Below are 12,645 nucleotides of genomic sequence, written 5' to 3'. Positions count from 1 at the left end.
GTCCCCTATGGTGCATAAAAAGAAAGAATAAGTGGAAAATAAAGATTTGTATTATTATACAAATAAAGGATACTAAAAGTTTAAAAAACATCACCTTTCCCAAATTCATTAAACAAAAAAATCAAAACAGAGAAAAAACATATTTGGTACCATTGCATCCGCAAAAGTCAGATCTATCAAAATAATGGAATATTTATATTGAATGTTGTCAGGAAAAAAAAAATGCCAGAGTTGAGCTTTTTTGGTCAGTCTTCCTCCAAAAATAAGTTTAATAAAAAGCAATCAAAAAGTCATACTCCAAAATGGTACCAATATAAACCACAGGTCGCGATCCCCTACTACCCTATCGATGGAAAGCTAACAAAGTTATAGCTGTCAGAAGATGGCGACAGAAGAAAAAAACTTTTATTTTAGAGATATTTTATTAATTTAACGTAGTACAACAAAAAAAACTAAATAGATTTGGTATCTTTGCAATCGTACTGACCCAAATAATCCAAAGTTATCATGTTATCTTTGCCACAGTATGCGTGTGCTGTAAAAACATTCCCTCACCCCCAACATTAGCAAAATATGCCCTTTTTCTCAATTTCACGCAACTTAAAAGTCTCTAAAAGTTTTTCAATTGACAATATTTCAACACATATAAAAAAGGAGTTCAGCACCAAAGATATATTCTAGGTCGAATTAAAAAGGTGTAAGACTGCCCCCTATATTGGAGGCTTTTCGTATATTGCCACATGATATACAAAGGATCCATTATTTCTATTTTGCATCAGTTGCAGAGTGGTGAGCCCTGGGTAGCCCACCGGCTTCTCCTTTCGGTTTAGACCCAGTTGTGCATACAGACAGAAGATTAGGGCCACAATGGGTATATTTCTGAACACAGGACAAATGGGGGTATCCATTTTGGGGTGCAAATCCTCATTTTCATGTGCACTATAGAAATAAATCTTGTGTCTAAAATTACATATTTGCAAAAATTTCTTCTCTAAATTGCATTAATTCCTGAAAAGAAACTGTGGGGTCAATATACTCCTGACACGCCTCAGTGAATACATTAAGGGGTGTAGTTTTTTAAATGGGGTCATTTGTGGGGGTATCTATTATTATGACACCTATGAGCCTTTGCAATCTTGGCTTGGTGCAGGAAAATAAAGTGTTCCTCAAAATGTTAATAACTAATGTTAAATTTGTACATCTCCTAAATGGTTAAAAAAATGAAAGTTTTTCCAATGTGCACCCAAAATAAAGTAAACAGATGGAAATATATATCTTAGCAAAAATTTTATTATGTTTGCACATATTTGAGATATTGCAATATGGAAATGTGAAAAAATTACGAACTTATTCTAAATTTTTCCAATTCTGGCGCTTTTGATAAACATACATAAATTCTATTGGCCTATTTTTTCCGGCTAATTAAGTACAATATGTGGCAAAAAACAATGTCAGAATCACTCGGATATGCAAAACCTTTATGGTGTTATTCCATGTTAAAGTGACACCTGTCAGATTTCCAAAATTTGGCCTGGTCATTAAGGCGCAAACAGGCTTGGTCACTAAGGGGTTAATTCTCAGATCCCCTTCCCACTTCTCTCACAGGTTGGAGGGAAATTTTAATAAGAACTTGTCCAGTAGATAGCTATATAATGGAGAAATCACCCCCGACAAGGATCCCAATTGTGCAATCATTTCTACGGTCTGACTAACAGAAACCTGTATAGATTGGGATGCACACATTACTGTAAAAGCATGTTGTACTAGCAGGTATTTAAAATGTCATTATAGGGAACTGTAAATTCTATCTGCAGACGTGAGAACTGTTCTGCTAAAAGTTCTGGGGGACAACAGTGGTTTCTAGCATTCGTGCCACCCTCAATACCTCACCATTAATTTGTGTGGTATGCAAGCTCATATGATACGTTAGTCATGTTCAAGCAATCCTATCGGATTCCTGATACAATGAAGTCAGGTGCCTACAACCATCCAAATTTTGTTCAGGAATACCCAAATATACGCCGTTTATAATTTTTCTTAAAGAATTTATGTCCTTTAATGAGTCTATAGAACAAATGTACATCTTTTATCCACACAAAATCATTATATCCAACAGTTGGCACAAATGAAAGCCCTCAAGACAAAACCTTTATTTCTAAATCTGATAATGTATGATGTGATAAACTTACGACCTTGTTGCAATTTTTTGAGCACATCTACTTAAGAGTTCATGGTCGACCGCTGGAGTCTTGCAATTGATAAAAAAAAAAAAAAAGATGTAGAAGAGGATGATGTAGAGGGGATATCTGTTGGGGTAGTATTGGACAAGTGTTGTATATTTTAGCCATCCTGGTTCCTTCCCAACTCCACTTTTGACTGGCCTACCCATTTCCCCCCCCCCCCCCATTTCTTTCATGAACCCTAAATCGATGTCTCTGAGCAAATTTTTGACCCAAATCAGACATTTCAAAATCTATAGAAGAGGCATTTGTATCTGTATGCTCTCTAATAGTTTCCTTTAGTAATTGGTAGGCTTTCTGGTCCCTGAAATCTGCCAGATCTCGCAAAAATTGCTTTGCTTCCTTGTATAGTAATTTTTGAAATTTCTTTAGAGTTTTGCGGGTAAATTTCTCGTGTAACGAAGTCCAGGTCAGTTTTAAATTTTAGAGCCTACTCAATAAGCTCTTTAGAAGTACAATCTAGAGTAACCTTTTGTCCTCCAAAATCAACCTAATAGAACTTGTAAGTTCTTTTTCCCACTTAGCCAATAATTGTGGTGATTATCATCTGGATGGCGGTGTTACTATAATTCTTAAACCAGTGGGGACAATCCCAGCTTTGATGTAGTTGTCAAGGGATAGAGTCTCCCACCAGGATTTCAGATTCCTTTTATAGCCAGCATATAAATCTTTAAAAATGATCTTAAGATTCGGCATCCTGTCAGTTAATGCATCCAGTTCACAGTCTGAAAAAAAACTTTCTTTGCATCATGAAACCACTGATCAATATTTATAGTAGCTATGAGGAGGCCAGCCATGCCAAAAATACCAAAATTTACTGCCAATAATAGATAATACCCAAATTCTACACCAGAGTTTATGTAGTAAATATAAGGTGGGGAGTTGTTTAGTATGTACACAGAATTTGTGTCTCAAGGAATTCATTTTCGATCCTCTAAACTTTTAAAGAAGGAGATAGTTGGGGACTGTATTGTTGTCCACATCCCACCCATGCAGGTGCTGCAGTTGTGCAGCTAGAAAATATACGTCAGGATTAGAGACTGCTAACTCCTCTCCATCTTTGGCTCTCAGAAGCATTCCAACTTAATTCTGGTGCACCCCTTTCTCTATATAAGGTCTCTGAACAAACTATTAATTTTATAGGAAAACATGTCAGAAGCCATATTGGTGCGTTGTGGAGAATATGAAGCAGTTGTGGTATCCACATCATCTTGAGCAGATTGGTATGACCTACAACAGAAAGTAGTAGTTTGCATCAGTTTACATTCTAATTATCAATAATGGGGGTGATCAGCAACAGAAAGGGGACCTATGATGCCCAAATATTTAAATGATGTAACACAATTTAGAGCAAGGCCTGACATAGCAGAAAGGTAGAAGGTTTTGTCCATAAACAGGCAAGGCTATTGAGTTTGACAAGTTAATAGATAATCCCGAGTAGGTACCAACATTTTCAATAGTTAAGAAAGCAGCTGTACCAGTATCTGCCGATTCCAGCCTCCTGATTGGCTGGAATCGGCACACTGACGGGGAGGAGCTACGCGATGATGCGTAGAAGGGGCGGAGCCAGAACGCCACTGCTGCCGGACAGACCCGAAGGCAGAAGACCCTTCTGCGCAAGCGCGTCTAATCGGGCGATTAGACGCTGAAGTTAGACGGAGCCATGGAGACGGGGACGCCAGCGCAGGGAAGGTAAGTGAATAACTTCTGTATGGCTCATATTTAATGCACGATGTATATTACAAAGTGCATTAATATGGCCATACAGAAGTGCTTAACCCCACTTGCTTTCGCGAGACAACCTCTTTAATATAAGAATACCTCTGTAATTGATGTTTGCAATTCTTCCACGCCGTATGTAAATGCAGCTAAGAGGTCCGATGGACGGGCCAGACTAGCTCTCTTAGCTACATTTATTTCATCTCAGTTCACCTCTCCAGTCCCCTGTGACGTCGATGACATAGTTGGCGTCATCCTTGCACCACTGGGAAATCTTACACCTGTGCTGTATCGTCAGCTCCCTGTGCATACGCAGATAAGCTACTTGAGTCTGCCTACAAATGGCAAACTTTATAAGCACACTCGCGAGGAGCCAACAGCAGATTTTTTATAAGCCGATGTGCTTAATCCAACAGGCGCACTAATCCTCCGTGAAGCTAGAGAAAAGGCAAATGCGTAAACTTTGGGCCTATTTTAAACCCTAAAACATATGATTTGAGAAAATAATACAGTCCTGATCACCTCCATGTAGACCACAAACTGATGGAGGTCTTTTTAACATCCTGGGCAAGCATCATGTATAGAAAATAAAATTTAAACAAAAAACTGCAACCAAAAAATAAAAACAGGATGCAGAAAGAGACGAACGCTTTCTAGTGAGCTACGCTTAAAACTAATCTTTAAAGCGACTCAACTTAAGCATCAGCAGCCAATTTCAGACAAACTGAAGATCATGCTTTACCCTAACCCAACTATGACAAAACGGAGGACCTCCAGAGCCCCATTGCACAAGGTCTCCGACTTCTTTGCGGCGCACAGCTCCGGATGCGATCATGCTGCAGGCTCCCGCGGGCTTTCCTCCCCCATTGGATCCCTATGTGTGAGGGCACAGTGCTGGCTTCCCCCAACTCGGCTGTCAAAACACCCAGCTCTGCTGTGAGCATCGGACCACTGCAGAGATCATCAGTGAGCAGCACATCTCAAGATGGGGTTGAGTATCAGACAGAAAGCCACACACCAGCCCCAAAATGGCGTCAGACCATGCTGCATACTTCTCCTCCCCATCAAGTCCCACAGAAAAACAAAGACCTGGAATATCCCCTCACTGCTCTCCACAGGATAGCATTCCTCTTGAGGAAGATCCCATAGCAAATGTTCCAGCATCCAACTAGCATGCCTCAAAGAACTTTATTAAAAATATGGTTATGGCACCAAGAGGATCAATTCGCAGTGATATAAACCATATATCAACCGTATTTAACTCTTCCCTGCAGGATCTGGGGGAGCGCACCGATCACTAGGAAAACAAAATGGATGAACTCACTACCTCCCATAACAATTTAATAGATGCGCAGTACACTTTAGAAGAGGAGGTTGCTTCCGTGAGGAACCAGATAGCTGACCTTGAGGTTATAAACAGGAGGAATAATGTTAAATTTCATGTAATCCCTGATAATATCTCCCAACCACAGTTAAATGGGTTCCTATTAAAGTTACTATCTGCTTTACTGCCAAACACCTCAGTACAAGAATTTGTAATTGATAAAACCCACAGGTTGCCCAAACCAAGATTTCTCACTGAAACAACGTCTCGCGATGCAATAGTGAGAATTCATTTTTTCCACATAAAAAAGAGGCCCTAATGTTTGCCGCTCATAGATTTTCTGCCTTACCTAGTCCATTCTCCAACATCCATCTTTATGCGGACCTGTCCTCAGCCACCATCCAAGCTAAAAAGATATTCTTACCTATCACACATGCTCTGCTCTCCAACAAATTCCATACAAATGGGATTTCCCTTTGCTCATCCATAAAAATAACGCTCTCCACGTGGTCACATCTATTATTGATGTAGTAAAGCTTTTAAAATCATGAAAAAATCCCATTACGGGAAAATCAGCGAGATTTAACCACACCACATTCCAAGAAAATCCCCAGGGACTGGTCAACTGTCTCGTCCTCACAGAGGTCTTCCCCTAACCACTAAGCATCACCTGAACGGCTCGCAACGCACATGCCAGCTTACTTCTATGCTACCAGCTAAAAAGGCTGGTTATTGCCAGGCAAACTCTTTACAGCTCTTCTCCCAAAAAATATGCGGGTGTTAAAACCTGATCTACTATTTGTTTGTTTTTTATGTCTTTTTTCCAGGTCCTTGCTTACTGCTGTAAACCATTCCTGGCTAAGGAACAGATAGGACTGAGACCTGACTGTTTTCCTTGTGTTTATGTTATGACTAGCTAATATACCTGTGTTAACTTGGTACAGGTATTTAGCTGTTGTTAGCACAGAAAAGTTTTTGAAGTTCAGGTTACTTCAGAGGAACTGAGGAATAAAATATGTATACACATTTAGGAAATAAAGAATGCTCATGCCAAATTTCACATTTGTGTGGTATAGATGTGTGTTATTGGTTACTTTACATACAGGGTCACTTACTTTTGCACTTAGAATTAAATAATCAAATTGTGACCCATTTATATTTTTTTTATTTATGACCTAAAGAATGGTCATGCTAAATTTCAAGTTTGTACGACACCGGGAAGTTAAAAAATTTGATTTGGTACATTATATATGGGGTCACTTACTTTTGCAATTTGAATTGAATAATCAAGTTGCGACCCCTTTACTTTTCCTATTTAGGACCTAAAGAATGGTTGTGCCAAATTTTGAGTTTGTACCACACCTGGAAGTTAGAGAATTAGATTTGGTACATTACATAGGGGGTCACTTACTTTTGCACTTAGCATTGAATAATCAAAGCTGCAACCCCTTTACTTTTCTTATTTAGGAACTAAAGAATGGTCATGCCAAATTTCACATTTGTACCACACCGGGAAGTTAGAGAAATAGTGACAAGACAGTGAGTGAGTGAGTTAGTCAGTCAGTGAGTCAGTGAGTCAGTCAGTGAGGGCTTTTGCCTTTATATATATAGATTACAATGTTTTCTTTGTTTTATGCAGCCATTTGTCAAATTCCGAAAAACACCACGCCATAACTCAATATATCATGTTGGTTAATATTCTCTCACAGAACACCAAATGGCTAAACTCCCCTTTCAAAAGGACGCTAATTTGGAGAGACGTTAACATGTCCAAAGCAGATGTGGTTTGCATACAAGAGACACATTTCTCTGCTAAGTTCTTCCTGAAATTCTCTAACAAGAGACTTTCCCCAGATGTTTATGTCATGTGCCCCCAAAAAATGCAGGAGTTCTAATTGCATTTAGAGAGAATTTAAATATTATGCTATCTGAACAGGTGGTAGACTCAAAAGGCAGGTTCCTCATTCTTACAGGCTCCCTAAATTTTAAACCCATCAACCTAGCGAATATTTACGCCCCAAACAGCATCCCAATCTCCTCCATGAATAAAACAAAAAAAAAATCAAAAAGGTTCTCTGCTTATGTGTGCAGACTTCATTATCATTCTAGACAAAATAATTGACTCCACTATAAAACACAGAACCTCCCCCACGCTATGCTTCTGGCAATATAGAGAAGCCTTATATGACACCTTTAGGCTGGGGTCACACAGGGCGGATTTGCCGCGGTTTTGCAGCGGATTGCCGTTGCATATCCGCACTTTGGCAAAACCGCTGCGTTTGCAGTGCAATGCAACACAAATGAGATTTGCCAAAAAGCTGTTCTCACAGGACGGACTTTTTCCGCACAGCCGCAGTGCGGAAATGAAACTGCGTCGCGGTTTTAAAAGATGCAGCATGCTCATTCTTTGGTCTTTTCCGCAGCGCTTTTTTGTCCATAGACCTCTATGGACGCAGCCAAAACCGCACCAAATACGCGACAAAAGTAAAAAAGCGCTGTGGAAAAAAACGCTTGCGGATTTTTCTGCACGAAAATCCGCAGCAAAATCCGCAAGCCCAAATTAACCTTTGAAGCGGTTTTGCCACAGAAGCAGTTCTTCTGCGTCAAAACCGCAACAGAAAAACCGCAGCAAAACCGCAACAAATCCGCCCTGTGTGACCCTAGCCTTAGATGTCTTAACTCCGCGGTGAAAGAATACACCCTCTACACGTTTCAAATCATTCACATGTATAGATCTTTTCCTGGTTGACAGATAAACCCTGCCCATTATCTTGTCTTCCGAAATTGACACGACTAATTGGTCAGATCATTTTCCAATTTTTTAAAAAGTGACCTTAGAGGCCCCCCGGAGGAATACAAAAATTTGGCGTAAGAAAGTGCCCCTTCCTAAATTCCCTAAAAACCAAAGTTGTGATCAGTAAAGCTCTGAAAGAATATTTCGAGATAAACACAAATTCAGAAATGAGTAACTTTACTGTATGAAATGCCCATAAGGCATTTATCAGAGGAGTGCTCATAAAATTGAACGCACAGTACAAAAATAACAAACAAGCCCAAATTAACGAGCTTCCTGCCAAGATTTAAACACTAGATAAAGCTCTACAAACCCCATAATCAAAAGCCTGTCAGTCAGATCTAATGTCGTTAAGGCATATTTTGAGGGCAATTCTGGTGGAAGAATATAATCAAAATATTGAATTTATGAGGGCAAATTTCTACTCCTCCTTTGACAAACCCTCAAAATTAATGGTCAACCTGACAAAAAAAGACACATCAAAGAAAATAAAAACAGATTAGAAAAAAGAACTCAGTACTTTATCTGGTTTCAAATTCGCAAAATAAAATAGGCAATACATTACCTTTAAAGGGGTTGTGTGATTGCAAAGAAAAATTTCCATGAAAGAAAAAAAAAAAAAGAGGGCATACTCACCTTCAGCCCCTGGGAACACGACTCAGCAGCTACCACGGCCTTGTCTCCAGCACGAACGTCCTCCAGGAGTCAGGTGACGCTCAAGCCAATTAGAGACCACAGTGTAACTTTCCTGAACTCCTGGCATCCTGGTGCCCAGGATGTGGGCACTGATGCCAGGAGTTTGTACAGTTATGATGATTTGCCGCAGTGGTTACTTGAGAACATTCACCATGGGTGCTGGGGATGGCGAGCCACTGAGCCATGTCCCGGGGGTTACAAAGGCAGGCAAGTTTGCCTTCTTTTGTTTTCTTTCATGGTAGGATGTTTAAAAAAATTTGGGGGTAATCACACAATCCCTTTAAGATTTCCTTGGTCTACAGCTAACTATCTTATGTGTATGATGAGCGTAAAATTCTGTCCTAGAACCAGAGGTCGGGAGCATATTATCTGCAGTTGTTTTTCTCTCTACCCCTTCAATCCGCTGGATTCAAGGCCCATTTTCAGCTGTCGAAAATGGCTGAAGCAAATTTTTAAATACCCTAATATAGAATGTGCACTACTCTCTGATTAGTCAGGGTGATCATGTGAGCAACTCTGACCAACCACAAAGCAGGTATAGTGAATTGGTAGTCTACCACTACCACTGCACTGCAGGGGATTAGAAAAACCTGAAGATTTTTTTAAGAGCATTTTGGATGGCCAAAACCTAGACCTAGAACCAGTGGATTAGAGGGATGGCAAAGTAGAACAACAACAGGTATTATACCCCTGTCCCAGAATTTTGTCCCAGAACTCTAACTATTTAATAAATGGGAGGATTTTGAGACTTTAAGACAAGACTTTATTTTTCATGGCTATGGGCTTTATTATTTTTAGACTTTTGCAAGTGATTTTTGCTTTTTTCCTGACAAATGGATTTATTTTATACACACCATTTTTGCACACATTGTAGTTGCTTATATGAAAATACTTGGCTTTTAATCAATGTTTAATAATAAAAAATATTGTATTTCACAAGAATATTTTAACCATAGTATACTGAAATATATATTTGTCTACATTTATTTAACCCCTTAGTGACGAAGCCTGTTTGCGCCTTAGTGACGGAGCCAAATTTTGGAAATCTGACATGCGTCGTTCAACGTGGCATAACTCCGTAAAGGCTTTACATATCCCAGTGATTCTGACATTGTTTTTTCGCCACATGTAGTACTTCATTTAGATTGTAAAAAGAGACCGATATAATTTGTGTATATTTATTAAAAGTACCAATATTGGAAAAATTTTGAAAAAATTGTCATTTTTTCACATTTTCAACCGTAATATCTCAAATATGTCCAAACATACTGTACAAATTTTTGATAAGATATGTATTTCCATCTGTTTACTTTATTCTGAATGCACACTTGAAAAACTTTTGTGTTTTTTTTTTAACCATTTAGAGGACGTACAAATTTAACATTACTTTTCAGCATTTTGAGGAGCACTTTGTTTTCCTGCACCAAGCCAAGTTTGCAGAGGCTCATAAGTGTCAGAATAATAGATACACCCACAAATGACCCCATTTTAAAAACTACCCCCCTTATTGTATTCACTGAGGGGTGTCATGAGTATTTTGACCCCACCAGTTCTTTTCAGAAATTAGTTCAATTTAGGGGACAAAAAATAAAATTTCATGTTTTTGCAAATATGTCATTTTAAAGACAAATTTTTTTTCTATAGAGCCCATGAAAATGAGGATTTACACACCAAAATGGATACCCCCGTTTCTCCCGTGTTCAGAAACATACCCATTGTGGCCCTAATCTTATGTCTGGATGCATAACGGGAGCCAAAATGAAAGGAGTAGTCGGTGTCTTTCAGAACATAAATTTTGCTTGAAGGCGATTTAGGCCCCATAGCACTTTTGTAGAGCTCTTGAGTGGCCAAAACCAAAGAGAACCCCCACAAGTGACCCCATTTTGAAAACTAGACCCCTTAACGAATTTATCTAGGGGTGTACTGACCATTTTGACCCCACAGTTTTTGAATGAATTCAAGCCAAGCAAAAGGAAAAAATTGTGATTTTCATTTTTTTGTCAATTCTGTCATTTTAAAAACAGCTTTTTTTGTACAGCACACGCATGAATGAAGCCTTTCATCCCAAAATGGATACCCCTGTTTCTCCCGTGTTCAGAGACATACCCATTGTGGCCCTAATCTTATGTCTGGATGCACAATGGGGCCCAAAACGAAAGGAGTAGTCGGTGGCTTTAAGAACATAGATTTTCCTTGAAGGAGTTTTAGGCCCATAGCACTTTTGTAGAGCTCTTGAGCGGCCAAAATCAAAGAGAACCCCCACAAGTGACCCCATTTTGAAAACTAGACCCCTGAATGAATTTATCTAGGGGTGTACTGCGTATTTTGAGCCCACAGTTTTTGAATGAATTGAAGCAAAGCAAAAGGAAAAAATTGTGATTTTCGTTTTTTTGGCAATTCTGTCGTTTTAAAAACTGCTTTTTTGGTACAGCACACACATGAATGAAGACTTGCCCCCCAAAGTGGATACCCCTGTTTGTCCCGTGTTCAGAGACATACCCATTGTGGCCCTAATCTTTTGTCTGGATGCACAACGGGGCCCAAAATGAAAGGAGTAGTCGGTGGCTTTCAGAACAGAAATTTAGCATGAAGGTGATTTAGACCCCATTGCACACTTGTAGAGCCCTTGAGCGGCCAAAACGACAGAGAACCCCCACAAATGATCCCATTTTGAAAACTAGACCCCCTAACAAATTTATCTAGGGGTGTACTGTGTATTTTTACCCTACAATTTTTGAATAAATCTAAGCAAAGCAGTAGGAAAAAAATTACAATTTTCATTTTTTTGGCAGTTGTATCAATTTAAAAACTGTTTTTTTTTGTACAGCACACATAGGGATGAAGACTTTCACCCCAAAATGGATACCCCTGTTTGTCCCGTGTTCAGAACCATACCCCTTGTGGCCCTAATCTACTTAAAGGACGCATGGCTAGGCCTATAATGGAAGGAGCACCCGTTGGATTTTAGGGTACAACGGAATAAATTCCAGGCCCCATTGCCCACTTATAGAGTCATTGAGCGTCCAAAACTATAAAGACCCCCACAAATATCCCCATTTTAAAAACTAGACCCCTTAACGAATTCATCTAGGGGTGTACTGCGTATTTTGACCACACAGTATTTGAATAAATTTCAGCAAAGCAGAAGAAAAAAATTACAATTTTCATTTTTTTGGCAATTTTGTCAATTTAAAAACTTTTTTTTTTGTACAGTTTACATAGGAATGAAGACGTTCACCCACAAATGGATACCCCCGTTTGTCCTGTGTTCAAAAACATACCCATTGTGGCCCTAATCTACTTACAGGAAACATGGCAAGGCCTGTAATGGAGGGAACACCAGCTGGATTGCAGGGCATAACTGAATAAATTCCAGGCCCCATTGCTCATTTGTACGGAATAAAAATTGACTCCCTAAAATCCCCCCCCCCCTCCACGCCCTTTTCGGCGTTCCCCAAATCTTAGATAAAAGTAATAATGTGAACTGTGTAGTATTTCCAAAGACGGGTAATTATGGAGGCTGGTTGGGATGGGCACATGGTGCAATAAAACCGGGTATCCCCCCCCCCTCCTTTCATGCTTTTTGGGAGTCATTTTTTGACCTCAGTGGCGGGGATGGGGTGTAAAAAGTGGCGCTCTGTGAGTCTCCGTAAGCTTGCTGAGGTGCAGCGGTCTCACACAGAAGGCGCTCAACAAGCTGCTCCTGGAACTGCAGGAAGGCTAGCGTTCCCGGGGCTTCTTGTAAATTGCGTATTACAGGTAGCGATCTGAATAACGCCGGGCTCACACAGCCGTAGGTGGATCCCGGCTGTGAGCCCGGCTGTGACCCTGCGTACGGCTGCGTAATGTACTGCGCATAACTGCGTACTTAC

At 39.8% G+C, this 12,645-nt stretch overlaps 1 protein-coding gene across 1 annotated transcript in view; it reads right to left on the bottom strand.

Annotated features, from left to right (window-relative positions):
- CLYBL (citramalyl-CoA lyase) overlaps positions 1 to 12,645 on the bottom strand; it is a 297,910-nt gene that overhangs the window by 120,418 nt on the left and 164,847 nt on the right. The window lies entirely within an intron of this gene.

The sequence above is a fragment of the Eleutherodactylus coqui genome, chromosome 1 (genome assembly GCF_035609145.1).
Source record: "Eleutherodactylus coqui strain aEleCoq1 chromosome 1, aEleCoq1.hap1, whole genome shotgun sequence".
Taxonomy (NCBI): Eukaryota; Metazoa; Chordata; class Amphibia; order Anura; family Eleutherodactylidae; genus Eleutherodactylus; species Eleutherodactylus coqui.
This window is presented reverse-complemented; position numbering and strand designations above follow the sequence as displayed.